This window comes from Balaenoptera acutorostrata, chromosome 5, assembly GCF_949987535.1.
Source record: "Balaenoptera acutorostrata chromosome 5, mBalAcu1.1, whole genome shotgun sequence".
In the NCBI taxonomy this organism is placed as follows: domain Eukaryota; kingdom Metazoa; phylum Chordata; class Mammalia; order Artiodactyla; family Balaenopteridae; genus Balaenoptera; species Balaenoptera acutorostrata.
Window position 1 is genome coordinate 71,931,789 of NC_080068.1, and position 19,873 is coordinate 71,951,661.

The 19,873-nt window shown below is 36.2% G+C and overlaps 1 protein-coding gene and 1 pseudogene across 4 annotated transcripts in view; both read left to right on the forward strand.

Moving 5' to 3' along the window:
* Positions 1-19,873, forward strand: part of CORIN (corin, serine peptidase) — a 261,407-nt gene that overhangs the window by 48,889 nt on the left and 192,645 nt on the right. The gene's annotated exons all lie outside the window — the stretch shown is intronic.
* On the forward strand, positions 14,531-14,643 carry LOC114237757 (U4 spliceosomal RNA; annotated as a pseudogene).

The following is a 19,873-nucleotide window of genomic DNA, read 5'->3' on the forward strand; positions in this document are numbered from 1 at the left end:
CTGCAGTTGTCTTGAGTCTTACTTTCTACTTCCTAAAACAAGGTTATGTGATTGAAAATTACACAAAACCCATTCATCCCTGATCACTTTCTTGTTTGTTGCTCCCTCCTTCCTGAAAACCTCCAAAGGGAAATCACATCTTAGGTCTAGGACAGAATATTTATTTTCATTCTGAGCCAGGAAGGGAAGGATTAAGCTGACTCTTAAGCTATCATAGTACGTTTGCCAGTATCTGAAGAAACGCAGGATTATTCTATCTCTCTAGCCCCAAAGCGTCAGCATGTTTGGCTTCCATTGTTTCATGGAGCACCGGTAGATATTAACTGTTTCTTACGCTTAGAGTTCACCAGCGATTTATACGGATTCATATTCATTACCTGACGGTAATACTACAAACCCAAATTATGCTAAGTAAAATTTGTTTTCCTCGTGAGTTTAATTTTGAAGTTTTTAATATTTCGGTCATGTCTTAAGCACTTCATTATTCTTAGGGCAGTGTTTTTCAACAAAAGGGCAGAAGTAACTTAAGCAAACACTCAGTCCAGTTAATGTGGTTGCAATTACAGCAATTGTTATTTTCTTTTACAAGGTGGATTTGTCTCTATTTTGAAAGTTCTGTCATTTGTTAAGATTCAAATAGAGGTGACAAACACATACCCCGAAGAGTAAAGAAACATATGGTCCCTGCTGCTCAGTTTGGGAGTTTGATGGGAGTCTGTTTGACTCATTTTCTCTTCCTATGGGTGGAACATTGCTTGAGAATATGAACGTAATTTGACATGTAAAGGAAACCCAGGTGAAATTAGAATGATTAAATGTAGGAAGGTCAAAACTTTTGAAAATGTGTCATTCTGTCTTGTTAATGTACTTGACAGTTAGCCTTGAGCTTTACTGTCTCACCACATAGACCCTCAATAGACTGTCTATAATAACTAAAATTATTTATTGTAAGGGATTTGATAGTTTTTCATACGTTTCAGTAATACTGCTAGTCTGTGAGTATAGAGCTTTTGATAGTTTTTGGGACAAGTTTGAATATTTTCTTTGTGGTCCTTATTATTTTTTTAAATTTTATTGAAGTATAGTTGATTTACAATGTAGTGTTAATTTCTGCTGTACAGCAAAGTGATTCAGTTATACATATATATATATATATATTCTTTTTCATATTCTTTTCCATTATGGTTTATCACAGGATAATGAATATAGTTCCCTGTGCTACACAGTAAGACCTTGTTTTTTATCTCTCTGTGGCCCTTATAATTAGCTGACAAGGTATGCAGGACAGGTATACACACCATTTTTCAAGGTATGAAATTGAGGCTTAGGGAAATTAAGTTGACGTATCCAGTGTCACTTATTTACTAATTGGTAGCCATGGAATTGAGATTCAGATCTTGGGACTCCTAGACCAGCGTTCTTTCAAGTATTTCATGCTTCCTTATTTAATTTCATTGCTTTCTTTTCAGTAGCAGGAGCATTTCTGAGCAAATTTTAAGTTCCAGGAGAGTAATGTATTTTGTTTACTGCTTTATAGCCAGTGTTCAACAAAATATTTGTTGAATGAATACATAAATGAACTACAGTCATTTCAAAAATTTAATATCTGACCTCTTTTTATTGGTGATGCCAAATCACATTTCTCACCTGATACTTATTTAACCAATTTTACTTAAAGTATAATTTAATGCCTTGTTTCTCTACTAACACCTAGCAGAGAATTTACTTTTATTCCTTTTTTTAAAAAAAATTATTATTCTCTAATTAAAGTGTCATTCTAAATTTCTGGCATATGTAAAAGCTTTTTGAGTCCACTCTAGTCCAAAAATACAGTGGCGAGACATTCTGTCCTTCTCAATATCCTGGGTAGAAAACGAAGGGGAGAACTCCTGGCAAAAAGTACCAGGAAATAGCCTTTCCTTAAGACATTCCCTTTTGGGGGTCCTTAATATCATGCCAAAGCATAGAATACTGCAGTTTGTAAAGTTTTAGCCAGATGCCTCCTAGGTTGCACTGTGTGGCAGAGCTGGGCTTTGTAAATGTGAAATAGGCTTTATGTGAAATCTGTTACATCTGGAGTTTCATTAGTTACATTTTGAAAACCAGTTGTAATATGGAAAGGAAAAAGGCCCATAGTTAGCTTTCATGCTGTATTTCAGCAAGGGATTTTCCTAGGTTGCATTCTGTGTTTAGATTTTTATTTTCATCTTTTCTTCTTATATATTTATAAATATTTAAGCATAAATTGAATTTTAAGGAGAGGGAAAAACTCTTTGACCAACCAAGAGCTTTTGGGTTAAAAATAATATGGCATAAAAAAAAATAGCCTAGAAACTCTAATCAGGAATTAAAGTGACATGAGAGTGGGCTAATGTGCTGAAAGCATAAAGTGTTTTGTTCCCTCATTGTGCTCTTTGATGACCAGCTCCTAAATCTTCTATATCAGATGAAAACACATCATACCTCTCATTCACTTACAAAAGGTTTTTGAGGTATAATCCACATACCATTAAATTTGACCTCTAACACATATAATTCAGTATTTTTAAAATGTATTCACAGAGTTGTGCAACTATCACCACTATCTAATTTTAGAACATTTTCATCACTGCAAAAAGAAATGCTGTATCCATTATTCCTCATTTCCCCTCTCCCTCAGCCATGTCCAAAACTAATCTACTTTCAGTCTCTATAGATTTGCCTATTCTGAACATTTCATATAAAGGGCATCATACAATAATGGTGTGGCTTTTGTGACTGGCTTTTCATATTTTTCTTGGATATAGGCACAGCCCTGGCCTTCTAGTATCCCAGGGAATATGTCAGAGCTTTTCAAAGGCCTCTTCAGACATCTCATTCCCTAGTTTTTCCTTTTAAGTGTTTCGGTCAGCCTCTTATTTACATCAGGTATCCTTGCCTCAGGTAACTGTGATGTTAAACAATTGCCACAGATTGTTTTCAACACGTACCCTGGGGATAGAACTTTTTGCAAAGAGAAAGCTCTGAGTCAGATCAAGTAAAGACAAGTACTGAGAAGGATCCTTTCCAGGGAGCTTCTAGACAAGTTGAATGGTGATAATTCTCTGGGGATGGCTTTTTGGGGAGCTTCAGACCCATTCTTCACCCTCGGTTGCTGGTTTTTATAGATACCATGGTTGCAAACTCATTGGTTTTCAAGGCTCCTGTAGAACTGAGGAGAGGGTGATGGGAGTATGGCAAGTTAAAATGCTACAAAGCGGGACTTCCCTGGTGGCACAGTGGTTAAGAATCTGCCTGCCAATGCAGGGGACACAGGTTCTATCCTGGTCCAGGAAGATCCCACATGCTGTGGAGCAACTAAGCCCCGTGTGCCACAACTACTGAGCCTTCGCTCTAGAGCCTGCGAGCCACAGCTACTGAGCCCCTGTGCCACAACTACTGAAGCCCGCGTGCCTAGAGCCAGTGCTCCGCAACAAGAGAAGCCACCGCAACGAGAAGCCCACGCACCACAACGAAGAGTAGCCCCCGCTCGCCACAACTAGAGAAAGCCTGCGCACAGCAATGAAGACCCAACGCAGCCAAAACAAAAACAAAAACAAAAACAAAAAACGCTACAAAGCTCATAGTTCTCATTGTGATTCAGCCATTTTTCTTGAACAAATGTTCCTCTGCTGCAAGCCTTTGGTTAAATTCCAAAGTTCTGAAAAATCTGATTTTGATATTTTTTTCCCAGTGTTTTTACTGTTTTTATGGAGGAACAGATTTTTGGAGGGTCTTACTGTGCCATTCTGGAAGTATTTCCTACCCCTCAATCAGTTTTACCTTCCTTATCTACTCTACTGCTTTTTTTTCATTTCCTCCAACATTGGGAGTTGTTTTTGCTTCTTTTTGTAGTGAATAAATATGATCATATTATATATATTATTTTAAAATGGAAGACTTTATCCCCTTTTTTTGCATAAATCACTTCAATTCTTCTTCCTTTTGCATCATATTACCTTATTTCTGCCCACAGTTAACCCATCTTAACAACCTGGTGTGTATGATTTTATAGTTTTCTCCATGCTCATAAATCATATATAAACATATATACACAAACTTGTATACAGAATGACATACACATAGAGGTGTTTTTGTCATTTTTGATTTTCAAAAAATGGGATCACATTTATTATGTACAGTTTTCTACATAATGTTTTTCTCACTCAAGAATACTTCATGTAAATATCTCTAAGACAATGATTTAGCTCTAATTCATTATTACAGTGATTGAATAGCATTCCATACTCTCATTATACCATAATTTATTTCAACCATTCTTCTAACAATTCTTCACCTTACATTTAATTTTTTTCCTCAATGAACTATACAGTCTCTGAAGATAAAATGACTTGGATTGGCAGTGAAACTGTCTAAATAGCAGTGATTTATTAGCACTGATAACTCTGTACCAAAATGCCCTAAACACATACTTCGAATTTGCTGCATGTAGAAAGCTTGTACACCAATCAGAAACCTTAAGATTATTCTTTAACACAGTATTTCTATTAGCTTGTAAGTGAGTTCTGCAAGAATATGAAGCTAAGAGGATCAGAGCAAGTCCTGAAGTTTTACTTGGGTTACTATTCATCAGGAAACTATCCAAGGATGGAATATGGAGAGAGGGGCTCTAATTAGACATCTGAAATCAGATAAAGTCCCTTCTCCTTTTTCCCTGACATTTTCTAATCCTGTCCAGAGCGGAATCCTGGATGTCTTAATTATATTCTTCGAAAGTCAGTTATGCTGTTCTCAGATTCATGTACCCACCTCTCTACATTACTGACCGTAGATTACTGTGCGGTTTGGAGGGGGAATCTGTGCTTATGTGTGTAAATTTGGATGTGTGAATGACTTATTATTCCTCTGTTGTTTTTTGGACAGTATTTTTTCATCTGGGGGCTAAGGGACCTCAGATTTTTTCTGGGGGACCCAAGAATTCTCTATAAGAATTTCTTAAATATATGCTTTCATTTCAATGATAATAAAAAATAATGTACACCTACTCTTCATAACCTGGATAACCATCTTATAACAAGTACTGAGATAAAATTTTGGTGCCTGTATTTGTGTTTCTATTCATGATAAAGTTGCTGCTAAGCTGTATTTCTTAGACATTTGCTAGCCATCAAGAAAGGAACAGAGGCAGATTTGATAGTCTTCTCAATTGCAGAACTAAAGTATGTACTGGCATGTTGTACAAAGGACGCCTTTCTGGCAGTTAAAATAGAGAAAAACAGACTTACTCAGCGGGGATACATGGTAGCATAAGCTTCCTAAATACAGGAGAACTTGTGCTTCAGGAGTTAGCACCATATTCATGGTGTTTTAGCAGAACACTGTTAATATTAATTCATTAATGTAATTAATTTAAATCTTATTAGTTTTGTAGTTTCATTTATGTTTAATTTATACATATTGATTTCATTGTATGTTAGACCTGTAGGTATAAAGGGGTTTATGTTTAATTTTATGTATACCTGAATAATTTCTTCCTGTGAAAAAGCCTGTACGATTCTTCAACTTGTGAAATACTGCTTTAGGGTACCTGAGTTCTAGCTGTTTGTGTCACATCCTCAGGAAAAACAGTGATGCTTTATAGCAGAGCTTAGCTTTTCTGTGCCAAGTACTCCTTTGACAAACTGGTAAAGCTTATAGGTGCCTTCTCAGAATAATGTTTTGGTGCTTAAAACAAATTACACAGAATCAAAAAGAAAGGCAATTTTATTAAAATCTAGTTATCAAAATATTGGAAATATATATTCATGATATAGTAATACATGTATTTATTTATTAACATATTAAATAATGATATCTAGCCTAGGTCAATACCTGTAATTTTATAATATGGATGAGCATACATAATATTTTGAAATGTCTGTAATTGTTGATATGAAAATAGCTATGATTTCTAAATAGTTTTTCTGATTGTTGCCTACATTGATAAGCATTTAAGTATGCATTGATAAGCATTTAAGTACGCTAAATTTCAATTGGAGGTTAATGGAAATAGAGATGCTATTATTCTCCCATCCAATTTCTTCATAGACAGCAATTTTCTTTTAATTGAAGTATAGTTGATTTACAATATTGTGTTAGTTTCAGGTGTACAGCAAAGTGTTTTGGTTATGTATACATATATATATGCATATATATATTATTTTTAAATTCTTTTCCACTATAATTTAGTATAAGATATTGAATATAGTTCCCTGTGCTATACAGTAAATTCTTGTTGTTTATCTATTTTATATATGGTAGTGAGCATCTGTTAATCCTATACTCCCAATTTATCCCCCCCCCCCACCTCTTCTCCTTTGGTGACCATAAGCTTCTTTTCTATGTCTGTGAGTCTGTTTCTGTTTTGTAAATAAGTTCATTTGTACTATTTTTTAGATTCCACATATAAGTGATATCATATACTATTGTCTTTCTCTGACTTACTTCACTTAGTATGATAATCTCTAGGTCCATCCATGTTGCTGCAAATGACATTATTTCATTCTTTTTCATGTCTGAGTAATATTCCATTGTATGTATATGTATATACATATATATTTACATATATGTATATATACACCGCATCTTCTTTTTTTTAAAGGAATTCCTTTATTTTTATTATTTATTTATTTATTTATTTATTTTTGGCTGTGTTGGGCCTTCATTTCTGTGCAAGGGCTTTCTCCAGTTGCGGCAAGCGGGGGCAACTCTTCATCGCGGTGTGCGGGCCTCTTACTATTGCGGCCTCTCTTGTTGCGGAGCACAAGCTCCAGACGCGCAGGCTCAGTAGTTGTGGCTCATGGGCCTAGTTGCTCCACGGCATGTGGGATCTTCCCAGACCAGGGCTCGAACCTGTGTCCTCTGCATTGGCAGGCAGATTCTCAACCACTGCGCCACCAGGGAAGCCCCCACCACATCTTCTTTATTCACTCATCTGTAAATGGACACTTAGGTTGCTTCCATGTCTTGGCTATTGTAAATAATGCTGCTATGAACATTGGGGTGCATATATCTTTTTGAATTAGAGCATTCATCTTTTCTGGATATATGCCCAGGAGTGGGATTAACAGCAAAAATTTTATGTATAAGCCCATTGAGGTCTTTGGATTATAATTAAGGACACATGCTTTAGAGGAAACTGGTGGGGTTTTTTTTTCTTTTGTTTTCTTTTTGGTAACTAGGAGAGTCTGAGGACTGCCTAAACTACTTCATTGGGAATTTGCTACTCCAAAATTTACTGTAGTCATGACCCTGGACACCATCCCTTATGTGCTCTGCTGGCCACCAGTGTTAGACTCCAAGGTTCAAGTATAGTTGGTTGCCCTCTCCATATACCAAGTCATATTCTTTCGGCTTAAAGAACAGTTATGAGATTCAGACGTGGGCTCTGGCTAATATCAATATGTAAGAAGAACAAGTGAAGCATTTAAATAATTGTTGCCTGCTTATCTGACTGGCATGGTAGCATTCTAATAAAGATCTGCATAATTCTTGGGAGAGGGAGAAAGGAATTTGAATGTAGGTATGGAGTCCCTCTTTCTCTTTTTTTCTCCCCACTCTCCTTTTCTTCTTCCTCATTCCATCTGTAGATGACTCTGTCCCTGGGATGTATTGGGTTCCTCCCAGAGAGAGCAAACTCAGTCATTTGCAGAGCTAGGCTTCTGAAAGGGATAATGGAGCAGTACCTGGTTTGCTCTCCTTTAGCTTCAGTCCCATTCCTCCCATTGCAAAGATTTTTGGGCAAGATTTCCAGACCCCCTCTCCAAAATGAATCCCGCGGTACCCCACAGGTGACATCTGCCGCCAAAGGTAATGTGCCTATAATACATTATTATAGCAAACAAGAGTCAAATTGTCACATCAAAAAAGTTTTTGGCTCAAAATTTTCTTCTCCAGATTCATTATCACAGGTTCCTCTTGAGGAAGAACAGCCCCATACACGTGATCCATGTACAGAAAAAAAAAACAGTAGCAGATAACAGCATTGCAGAAACAGTCCTGATCAAATTCAAGGACAAAAATGATCTTTTTTAAAAAAAATTATTTTATTTTTATTTTTGGCTGCGCTGGGTCTTTGTTGCTGTGCGCGGGCTTTTCTCTAGTTGTGGCGAGCAGGGGCCACTCTTCGTTGCGGTGCGCAGGCTTCTCATTGCGGTGGCTTCTCTTGTTGCGGAGCACAGGCTCTAGGCGCGCGGGCTTCAGTAGTTGTGGCTCGCGGGCTCTAGAGTGCAGGCTTAGTAGTTGTGGCACACGGGCTTAGTTGCGCCACAGCATGTGGGATCTTCCCGGACCAGGGCTCGAACCCTGTCCCCTGCATTGGCAGGCAGATTCTTAACCACTGCATCACCAGGGAAGCCCCTAAAATGACCTTTTAAAAGCCAGATTCTCACATAAAAGTTTTTTAAAAATGTGTAATTTACTTTACTCTGTGGTTCTGAAAGAAAATCGGCACTGTATCTTTCAATTTGCTATTGCAGGCTTTTGGTCTTTGTACAATTTTGTGCTAAGAGCAAGAAACCCGTCAGCGGGAATCTGTTTGCTGTTACTTGTGTCTTTGGAGAATATGCCTTTTCACTTACTTGTAGTTGGAATGAGTATGGTAATGACTTTTCCAAGCCAAGAGCTTTGCAACAGTTCACATTTGATGCAAACTATTCCTTGTCTCTTAGTGTTAACATATTTTATTCTTCTTTTTTGCTCCTCTGCATCATTAACCTAATACTTACGTGTGGTGTTTGAATTGATTAGACTCACAGTACTTGTTTATGATTATATTAATTGGTGTAAACTCACTCTGACATCTATATACCCTTCCAAGTTTTGTGAGACATCTCAATTTCTGAGAGGCTAGGTTAATATTCTGGGAAGCACCATTCGCTCCTAGGCAGCTATTTATTGGGTGCCAAGCTCTGGGGTTTGGCTCTGTAGACTATAATGGTGGGTCAGATAGAAGTCCTGTCCTCAAGTAGCCAATTGTCTAGTAACTGCCTTGAGACATGAATGTATTATTTATAACTTGAGAAATTCTGTAAAAGTGGTTCAGAGCCCGAAGAAAACATGATTCATTTCAGTTCTTAATTCTTTAAAAGAGAAGATTGCTAATTCATACTATTTCTAGTCTATAATAAATACATCATTTTTCTAAACATCATCAAGTTTTATTTACAGTTATAAAGGTTTTATTTTAAAGGTCTGTCTTAGAGTTTCCGTTTTTAATCAGATTATAATGTTTAATTCTTAGATTTAAAAACTTATTCATAATATATATAATTGTCTTAGATAAGTTGAACAGAGCCTTTTGTTTTCAATTTTATGGGGAGGCCCACCATGCTTTTATAGGTTCTAATGAGAATTTTATCACCTCAGGAAGTGGGAGTTCGGGAATTCTACAATTCCCTCCTTGAAATTACTTTCCAATTCTTCCATTGTTTATTAAGTAATCAAAGGCAGAGAGTTTGTTTCTGCTGTGGTTATATGTTTACAGATGTGCACTGGACAAAGGCCTTTAGGATATACATTTCAGGAGACTGATTTATGATGATCTGATGGCTATCAAGCCACAGTAACTATGTTACCATATTATGTGTCCTTGAAAGTCAACAAAAAATAGAAAAAATAATATGGGAGGGTTGCCATGGGAGAGAAATGAAGACCTTAAATCAAGAGTCTTTGCTTATTCTAGAGTTTGGGGGTTGGCCAAGTGGTCATTTTCCAGCCAGTCACGAGAGGCGGTAAGGCAGGTAATATGTGGGGACACATCTAGCACCATCAGTGTTCAAGTAGGGCCCCGTCACCCCTTCCTTCTTTCCTATTTCTTCCTTTTGGAATGGGAATGTCTCTCCTATGCCTGTCCCCCGTTTTGTTTTAGAATCACATAATTTGTCTTGTTTCACAGGTTCACAGCTGAAGAGGAATTTTGCCTCAGGATGAACCATACCTTGAGTCTCAGCCATATATGGCTTAGATGACATTTAGATGAGACTTTGGACTTTAGACTTTGATGCTGAAATGATTTAAGACTTTTTGAGCTGTTGGGATGGAGTGAATATATTTTACATGTGAGAAGGACAATGAATTTTGGGGGCCAGGGTTAGAATGTTATCAATTGAATGTTTGTATCCCTCCAATATTCATATGTTGAAGCCCTGGCCCTTAATATACTGTTGTCCATTTTTATGTCTTCTCTGGAAAAATGTTTATTCAAGTCCTCTGCCTATTTTAAAATTGGATTATTTAGGGTTTTTTGCTGCTGAGTTGTGTGAGTTCCTTATATATTTTGCTTATTAACCCCTTATCAGATACATGATTTGCAGATATGTTCTCCTATTCCATAAGTTGTCTTTTCAAGCTTTTTAGTTTGATATAGTTCCACTTGTTTATTTAGCGGTTGTTGCCTGTACTTTTGGCATCTTATTCGAAAAATCTTTGCCAAGACCAGTGTCAAGGAGCTTTTTTCCTATGTTTTCTTCTAGGGGTTTTATGGTTTCAGGTCTTACATTTAAATATTTAATCAATTTCAGGCTTCCATTAAGTAGACTTATTATTATATTGGGGTTGTTATTTTGAAGCTATTGCTTGCACATTATAGGAGAAAGCAAATAAGTATTTATATTCATGTTTTCAGGAACCAACATTTTCAACATAAGAGAAAAAAGGTACAAATATAAAAACAAATAAATTAAAACCCTATAATCTTAATTTTGAATTGGTAATATCGGTATAAACTCAGTATTTTTTCCTCCTTTAAAAATACATACCAGTTTGTCTCTGTTCACCAAAAAAGCCTGGAAGAAGTGACAACCCATGAGCAGGGAACACACTTGATGCCCAGTTCTTGAAAAATTCTATTAAACTTATTAACTTAAACAGTTTATATCTTGATGTCCATCCTTCTGAGGTCATAATGAAATATGGTTGCCCTTTTCATATGCAGACTCAGTTATTCCTTCATTTCAGGAAAAAAAAATTATAAAATCTTTCAAGATTTTTCTCTTCCACTTTTGGGTTCTTGGATTCAGAGGAACATTTTTTTGTTAACTTGCTGTCTTCCTTATACATAAATCTTCTTAATTGTGCTTATAATGATTATCCTGTTTCTTTAATTTTTATTATATCTAAATATTTTTACTGTTAATATTTTTAGTGTTATAGCCTCATTTTCTTTTTTTTTTTTAAAGGATTTTCTTATTTATTTATTTATTTATTTTTGGCTGTGTTGGGTCTTCGGTTCGTGCGAGGGCTTTCTCCAGTTGCGGCAAGCGGGGGCCACTCTTCATCGCGGTGCGGGGACCGCTCTTCATCGCGGTGCGCGGGCCTTTCTCTATCGCGGCCCCTCCCGTCGCGGGGCACAGGCTCCAGACGCGCAGGCTCAGCAATTGTGGCTCACGGGCCCAGCTGCTCCGTGGCATGTGGGATCTTCCCAGACCAGGGCTCGAACCCGTGTCCCCTGCATTAGCAGGCAGATTCTCAACCACTGCGCCACCAGGGAAGCCCCTAGCCTCATTTTCTTTTATTCCAATGTTTTTTTCTTTTGTCTTTGAGTTCTTGTTTGGTTAAACTCATTTTCTTGTTGCTTTCTTATAATATATAAAATTTTTAAAGGTTTGTGTTTTTTGTTTCTGGGTTATGTTTTCTTTCCTATGGGTTGTTTTTTTTTAAACATCTTTATTGGAGTATCATTGCTTCACAATGGTGTGGTAGTTCCTGCTTTATAACAAAGTGAATCAGCTATACATATATCCCCATATCTCCTCCCTCTTGCATCTCCCTCCCACCCTCCCTATCCCACCCCTCTAGGTGGTCACAAAGCACCGAGCTGATCTCCCTGTGCTATGCAGCTGCTTCCGACTAGCTATCTATTTTACATTTGGTAGTATTTATAAGTCCATGCCCCTCTTTCCTGTGGGTTTTTAATCAGTCTTTTTCTTCCCCCTCTTCCTCTTAATCCATCATATGTTGGAAAAATGTACAACCATTAAAAATGATGTTGTGGAAGAATACATACTGATATGTAGAAATGTTCAAGACCTATTAGTGAGTGAATAAGCAGGCTACTAAATAATATGTACATTGAATATGTACAGTGCATTGTAATGTTAAATATATTCATGTTATGTTAAGTATATATGATATATAGTATGAAAGAAAAAAAGACTAGTGAAATAAGTCAAGTTTATTGTGTGCCAAGTATTGTACTATATACCTTACATGAACACCTCATTAAGTAGATAATGTTAATACCCCCATGGTACAGTAAAGAAATTAATGTTGAGAGAGTTTAAATATCATCTGTAAAGGCAGTGAGTAAGGAAGCTGGAAGTTGTGTTTAGGTCGTTTGACTTCAGTAATGATATATATCCAAATGTTTACAGTGGTTATTTCTGAGTCATAGTACTATAGGTAACTTTTTATATTCTTCTTTGCACTACTCTGTATTTCCCACATCTTTCACCTTTCACAAGCACCTATGTCCTTGTAATAATATAAATAGCTATTAAAGATTCTAAACAATACTATGTACAGACTGAATAATGATATCACCATTATAATTGTTTCAAAATATATTTCCACTTCTGCTTACCTCATTTCACAGCTAAATTACGTAGGAAGTTTTGCATATCTTATAATAATATAAAACCTTAATTAAGATTTACATAGGATTTGTAGGCAACAAATATATAGTTTAAAATTCTGAAATCAAAATAATTCAATTTAACTTAACAATTTAACTTAAATTATATCATTTTCTCTCTTATTTCCTTTGTGCATCCAAGATGTAGGGTTTCTTTCTTTCTTTCTTTCTTTTTCCAAATTTCAAAATTTGGAGGATACTCTTATTTTTCTCTATGTTTTTGAGGAAGTGAGGCAGTAAGCCCTAGGTTTCTGGTTTCTATAAGAATAAATAGATACTGTAGCCAGTGGTACTCAACATCCAAAATTTTGAAGCAATTTAACAAAGTGTTTAAACAAAGAAGGCTCTTACACTCTTTTCAAATATTATGAAAGATTTCACATATACATAATATAATAATCACCATAATTTCTTGCATCCTGCTTCTTCCTTCTGGGTTAAATTCTCTCCTTAATTAAATATACTCCTTGGAAGTTCTTTCAGTGGAGGCTATTCCAGTTTTTATTTGTCTAAAATTATCCTTATTTCAACCTCAATACTATTGTTTAACTAGGTACAGAATTCTAGATTGACAATTTTTTTTCACTCATCAACTTAAAGAATTTATTTCACATTTTTCTGGACTCTTATGATGCTATCAGAAACTTTAATGCAAATTTAATTTTTGTTTCCTTGTAGACAACTTGGATTTCGTCTTTGGATGCTTTAAAAATTATTATTTTTTGCCTTTCTGGTTTCACTGTAAGGGATATATTGTAGATTTCTTTTTTAAAAATTGAAGTATAGTTAATTTATAATGCGTTAGTTTCAGGTGTACAACAGAGTGATTCAGTTCTCTCTCTCTCTCTCTCTCTCTCTCTCTCTCTCTATATATATATATATACACATAATATTTACTCTTTTTCACATTCTTTTCCATTATAGGTTATTATATTAAATATAGTTCCCTGTGCTATACAGTAGTCCTTGTTGTTTATCTGTTTTATATATAGTAGTGTGTATATGTTAATCTCAAACTCTTAATTTATCTCTTTCCCTCCCACCCCTGCTATCCCCTTTGGTAGCCATAAGTTTTCTATGTCTGTGAGTCTATTTCTGTTTTGTAAATAAGTTCATTTATATCAGTTTTTAAAGATTCTACATAGAAGTGATATATGATGTTTGGATTTCTCTGTCTGACTTACTTCACTTAATATGATAATCTCTAGGTCCATCTATGTTGCTGCAAATGGCATTATTTCATCCTTTTCAGTGGCTGAGTAATAGTCCATTGTATATATGTATACCACATCTTCTTTTACCGTTCATCTTTTGATAGACACTTAGGTTGTGTCCATGTCTCGGCTATTGTTAATGGTGCTGCTATGAATATTGGGGTGCATGTACCTTTTTGAATTAGAGCTTTCTCTGGATATATGCCCAGGAGTGGGATTGCTGGATCATACGGCAACTCTATTTTTAGTTTTTTAAGGAACATCCATACTATTCTCCATAGTGACTATACCAATTTACATTCCCACCAACAGTATAGGAGGGTTCCCTTTTCTCCACACCCTCTCCAGCATTTATTATTGTAGATATCTTTTTATATATCTTGTTTACAAGGTGTGCTTCTTGAATCTGAGGATTCAGGTCTTTCTTCAGTTTGGGAGAGTTCTCAGCTATTAATTCTATGAATATATCCTCACTCCTGATTTTCTATTCTCTCTTTCTGGATCTCTAATTACTCTTATGTTGGACATTCTCATCCAATCTCTATAAATCTCTGTGCTGAATTCTGGTGTATTTTCTCAGATTTATTTTTTAATTCTCTAGTTCTCTCTTCAGCAGTATCTAATATTCTATTTTAATCTATTCACTGAGTTTTAAATTATAATGTTCAGCTTTGTGCAGTGGCAGTATCATAGCCAATGAGGTTTATCCAAGGCATGATTATTGCTAATTAAATTATAATGTTCATACATATTTTTCATTTCTAGAGGTTCTATTTGGTTTCTTTTTGAATCTTCTAGTTCTTTATTTATAGTGTGTCATTTTTTTCAAATGGTTTTAATTACTACCTTTTTTTATAACTTTTTTTTTTTTATAGCTACTTTATTTATTTATTTATTTTTATTTTTTTTTGGCTGTGTTGGGTCTTCGGTTCGTGCGAGGGCTTTCTCTGGTTACGGCAAGCGGGGGCCACTCTTCATCGCGGTGCGGGGACCGCTCTTCATCGCGGTGCGCGGGCCTTTCACTATCGCGGCCCCTCCCGTTGCGGGGCACAGGCTCCAGACGCGCAGGCTCAGCAGTTGTGGCTCACGGGCCCAGCTGCTCCGCGGCATGTGGGATCTTCCCAGACCAGGGCTCGAACCCGTGTCCCCTGCATTAGCAGGCAGATTCTCAACCACTGCGCCACCAGGGAAGCCCTAATTACTACCTTTTTGTCTTTAGTTGTTTTATTCGTACTTATTTAATAGCCTCTATCAGATTGTTCAATTGTCTGAAGTTCTCAGACTTCAATTATTGCTGCTGGTTATGACTAATGATTATTATTATTCCTTCCCCTAGTGAATTGTTTTCTGTTTATTTTATGCCTTTAGATTATAAACTTTTTTGGATTCAGGGCATGTCACTTAGGACAATTTTGTGTTTGGTTTGACCAGTCACCCCAAGGTATCACTGTCCCAGGGCCAATTTTTATGTTAATTTTTGGCTTGGGGGATTCTTGGATCACATGTGTAGTTGTAAATTCAAACCCATGGGAGGGCCAGAGCTGTAGTAAGAAGCGCCCAAAGAAAGATTTTTGTCAAATCAGAGTCTAGGCAGAGTCAGACAAGCTCCCTCATCATATGGCTGAGCTAGTTGAGTTCCTGCTTTTTGTGTTTGTGTGTGGGGCCTCAGTTCCTATTTGTACTTCCTATGGATTCAAAGCCTCATCTCTTTGTTGAGACTGATGACTTCCTCCAAGACAGGGCCATTACAATATGTGCTCATGAAATGTTCACCCATGTGCTCTTCATTCCTGTGATGTCATCTCACATACTCACTGCTCTTGTTTTCAGTTCACTGTTGCATTTCTGCAATCTTGAGATTTCCTTTTCTTTATGGAGAGTTCAGCTGTTTACGTAAAAACATTTGTTTTATTTTACCAAAAATTTCTGGAGGTTTATAATGGGTGGGCTTTCAGATTACTTAGTTAACAATATTTCAGAATCTTTTCTTTAAAAAAAATCATTTTACACAGAAATTTTTAATCACACACAAAAGTAGAGAGACTAGTACAATGAATGCACATGTGCCCTCTTTCACCTTATCAACATATTATCAATTTTCTCAGGATCTTTTATAAGGTGTTTTTTTTCTAGTGCCATTTGTAGTAGAGTTTAAACTTGCTCCCATAATTGAGAGTTGGGCTGCTCTCTGTATTGTTTGTACAAAGGAATTTTGATATTAACTAGTTTGTAATTAAAATACTGTACTTCATGGTTTTAGGAAAATCACCTAGAGAAAGCAAAGTCTTTATAGACCAATATGTTAAACCCTATATTAAATATTTAATTCATTATTATTAAAATTCATAATAAAAAATTTCTCAATTATAGGAAAAAAATTACAGTGTCTCCAGAAGCAGAATTGATTCAACATTGCCCCCTTGTGTCAGGTATTTCTTGCCTTCCATTTCACCCTTCAGATCTCCACCTCTCTAGGTTCACATTATATCTGCCCCATTTGAATCTGGGTCAGCCTTACTCATTTTGACTCTGCTTCTTTGCTATTCTAACTCATTACATTCATTTCCATGTTTAAACTTCCCATGTTTCTCTTTTTTGGCTTAATTATCCCAGAGCCCTCTATTCCAGTTATTTTCATTTCCATCCTAACATGAAAAAGGCAGGGAGTGGAGATGTTTCAGAATTTACATTTTTCAAGGCCAGGTTTCACACACAGTCCTACTTTTTATCATCTGACAAATGTATTGATATTATCTACTATAGTTGGTAACACTTAGGAAGAAACTAGTCCAAAATTTCTTGTTAATATCTTCTTGATAAAGAAGAAAAACTTTAATGCCCAATAAATGTCTTCAGCTTTAATCTGACCAAATTCCCCTAATCGATCCATAGTGAAGATATAATATAGTCATTAATGTTTTTTTTGAGAAACTCTTTGCATATCAAGGACTCAAAATGACCGACTTGTGATGGATTAGCCTTGCTCTGTACACTGTAATTTAGAAGCAGGTATAAGGCAGCAAATATTTCAGCACAGTAGTTGGAACACTGGCACTAGACCATGATTTCCGTCCTTGCTAACCTTGGGAGAGAAGCGGCTACTTAGAAGGGCAGGGCATGGGCCCCTCACCAGTCACGAGTGTGGGCAGTTTCCCTGGAGAAATGTGTGACTATGCAAGTTGGAGTTGAAATGCAGTGTGCAGACACATCTGGTTTCCCAGGAAGAGGCACTGCTTTTATGCAATGCTTTGAATGTGTGGACAAAGCCAGGGTTGCTTGTGTGTTTGGTTATCTCTGCCTCTGACACGTTCAAGTCATATACAAAAACAGAAGTCCTCAGACTGAATCGGAGGCCCCAACTCTCGTAAACTGATCACCTTTAGTTCTTACCAGAATTTATAGAGAGATCCTGGGCCTGCTGCTCAAATGTCCCTATGTGGAGAGCTGTAGAGGTTCCTGGAGGGAGGACTCTTCTCTGATGATCAGCTGGCTTCCTAAGCATGCCGACCTGTGCCATTGCACAGAGCCCTGAGCATAGACGGACTCCATACTCTGTTTAATGTTCTGCTGTCGCCTTGTTGAAATTATTAGCAATAATATAAATATTATGAATGATATAAATAAATAAAATAATATAAAAATAATTTTTGACCAAGGGACCCCACATTTTCATTTTATCCTGGGTATGCTCAAATTATGCAGCCTGTTCTACTCTTGGGTTTTTACTGTGATGGGGCCAACTTCATTCTCCTATCTGCCCTTGAACTAAGCACAGTGCCGGGCAATGCCATGAGCTGATGATAGTCATTGGCCAGTCAGGACCCACACCTGGAGCTGGGGGTAGGGAAAGGCCTCCCAAACTTCATGGCTGCTATTTAGTTAAGGATGGGGAGGTAATACTGAGGATATAACTGATAAGAACCATTCCACTCCTCCCTCCCTTTTTTTTGTTGAGTGGTTGCTCATGTTTTGCTTTCTAATATTCCATTGCCTTGTCATGAGATAAAAGGTATATTTATTAAAAAGAAACAGTATGTCATATGCATTCCAAAAAATAGCACTAGAAATTTATTTTAAACATTTCCTTTTGAGGGAATTCCCTGGCAGTCCAGTGGTTAGGACTCTGCACTTCCACTGCAGGGGGCACGGGTTCTATCCCTGGTTGGGGAATTAAGATCCCGCATGCCATGGGTGTGGCCAAAAAAAATTTCCTTTTGTTCTAACACACCCTCCTTTACAATCTTATTCCCTGTAAAATCTTCCTTTGTAAATTCAGAGAATAAAAAGGTCAATATCAGCTCAACTTGAGGCTGACTTGTTACAGATTTTAAATTTAGTGTATTGTGGGTTAAAAAGGGTTATCTGAGTGAGCATTTTATAAATCTATTAAGAATCACAATACCTAGCTGGTATAATACAGACCTTAGTATGCAGGTTTGCCCTGTCATTTATTCTTCTGTTACTTAAGTTTTGACTGTTACTAAACCTGAAATGAGATTCCCAATAAAACTACACAAGGCTGGGAAATCCACTGAAATCTCATTACGTTTTTGAACAGCGAAGTTTAAAACTAACCACAAGTGAGGTAATGATTTTTACAATAAACTCTGAAATCAATGAACATGTTGTGCCACTAAGTAATTTCTTATATTCTCATCATTATAGAATTTATTTGTACCATTCTTGGTATTAAAAAACAAATAATTTTCATACGTATTAAGTATAATTTGGCTAAATAAATAAAATGTGGTCTAATTTCAAGTTCTTATTTTTTAATTTCACAGCACCAAGCCCAGTGCCTTTATTTAATAGAGACTTAAATATTTTCTCAATGAATAACTAATGTTTTTAAACAATGAGTGTTTTTAAAAATAATACCCAGCATTATTTTATTTTGCAAGTAAGCCAAACCAATTGATGAAACCTTGAATTTTGATCCTATATATATAGGAAGAGGGCAGAATGAAAGCTTAATGTCTCTGTCTCAGTTTTCCTACTTACATAACACAGATACAAATCTCTCTCCTGTCTAGTTCACAGTTTCTGTGAATCACAAATGAGATAATAATAATAGCAAACACTTTTATAGCTTATCATATGTGCTAATGATAGGCGTTTGTAAATATCATTTAACCCCGACACTAACCCCATAACACAGATATTTTTATCTTCATTTTACAGATGAGGAAACTGATAAACAGAATTTCAGTAACTTGTCAAAGGCCACATAAATATAGACAAATAAAGGAGAATTTGAATCAGACTGTGGAACCATCATACTGAGTATGGGAAAGGTGTTTTACAAACTTGAAAGCACCATATAAATTTGAATTATTTTTATTATTCAATCATTCATAATCCTAAGATAGATAATTATATGGGGACACAATCTAGTTCTTTTAAAGTTAATGAAAAATGACTGGCAGATGGAGATGTGACAGCTGAAATGTTACATCTTACTTAGTTCTATGGAATGTGAATAATCAATTTACAATAAAATATAGGCCTCTCACTGTGTCAAAGCATTGAATTTGTTGAATGAATGAGTTCCATCAAGTTATGAGCATTTAGCTGCCATTTAAACATCTTAGAATCAGGTAGTATGGATGTGTGTATGAATGACAGGAGAGAATGACATACATATATATTTATCGACTGTGAAAGCTTGAGGATTGGCAAAAGACTTCACCAAGAGGCTCGAGGTTGCATTAAAAATGTTAGGTCTGGAATATATGTAATTATGTAGAGAACATTAAACCCTAAACCTCATGCTTCTCCTGGCAAGAGTAGCTGGTTCTTACTTAAGTCTGATAATTTACACAGCGTTATCCTTGGTACTCACTTTTTTGTGTGAGTGTAAATTAGCAAGACATTGGCTGACCTATGCCTTGATTATGTCTATAAAGACTTTTTACAGATGTCACAGATAACTCATTAAGAAAGTGTGTCTTACTTTTGTCTCATTGATTTTCTCTTATGAGAAACAAAATAGTTAATATGTTCGGATTCA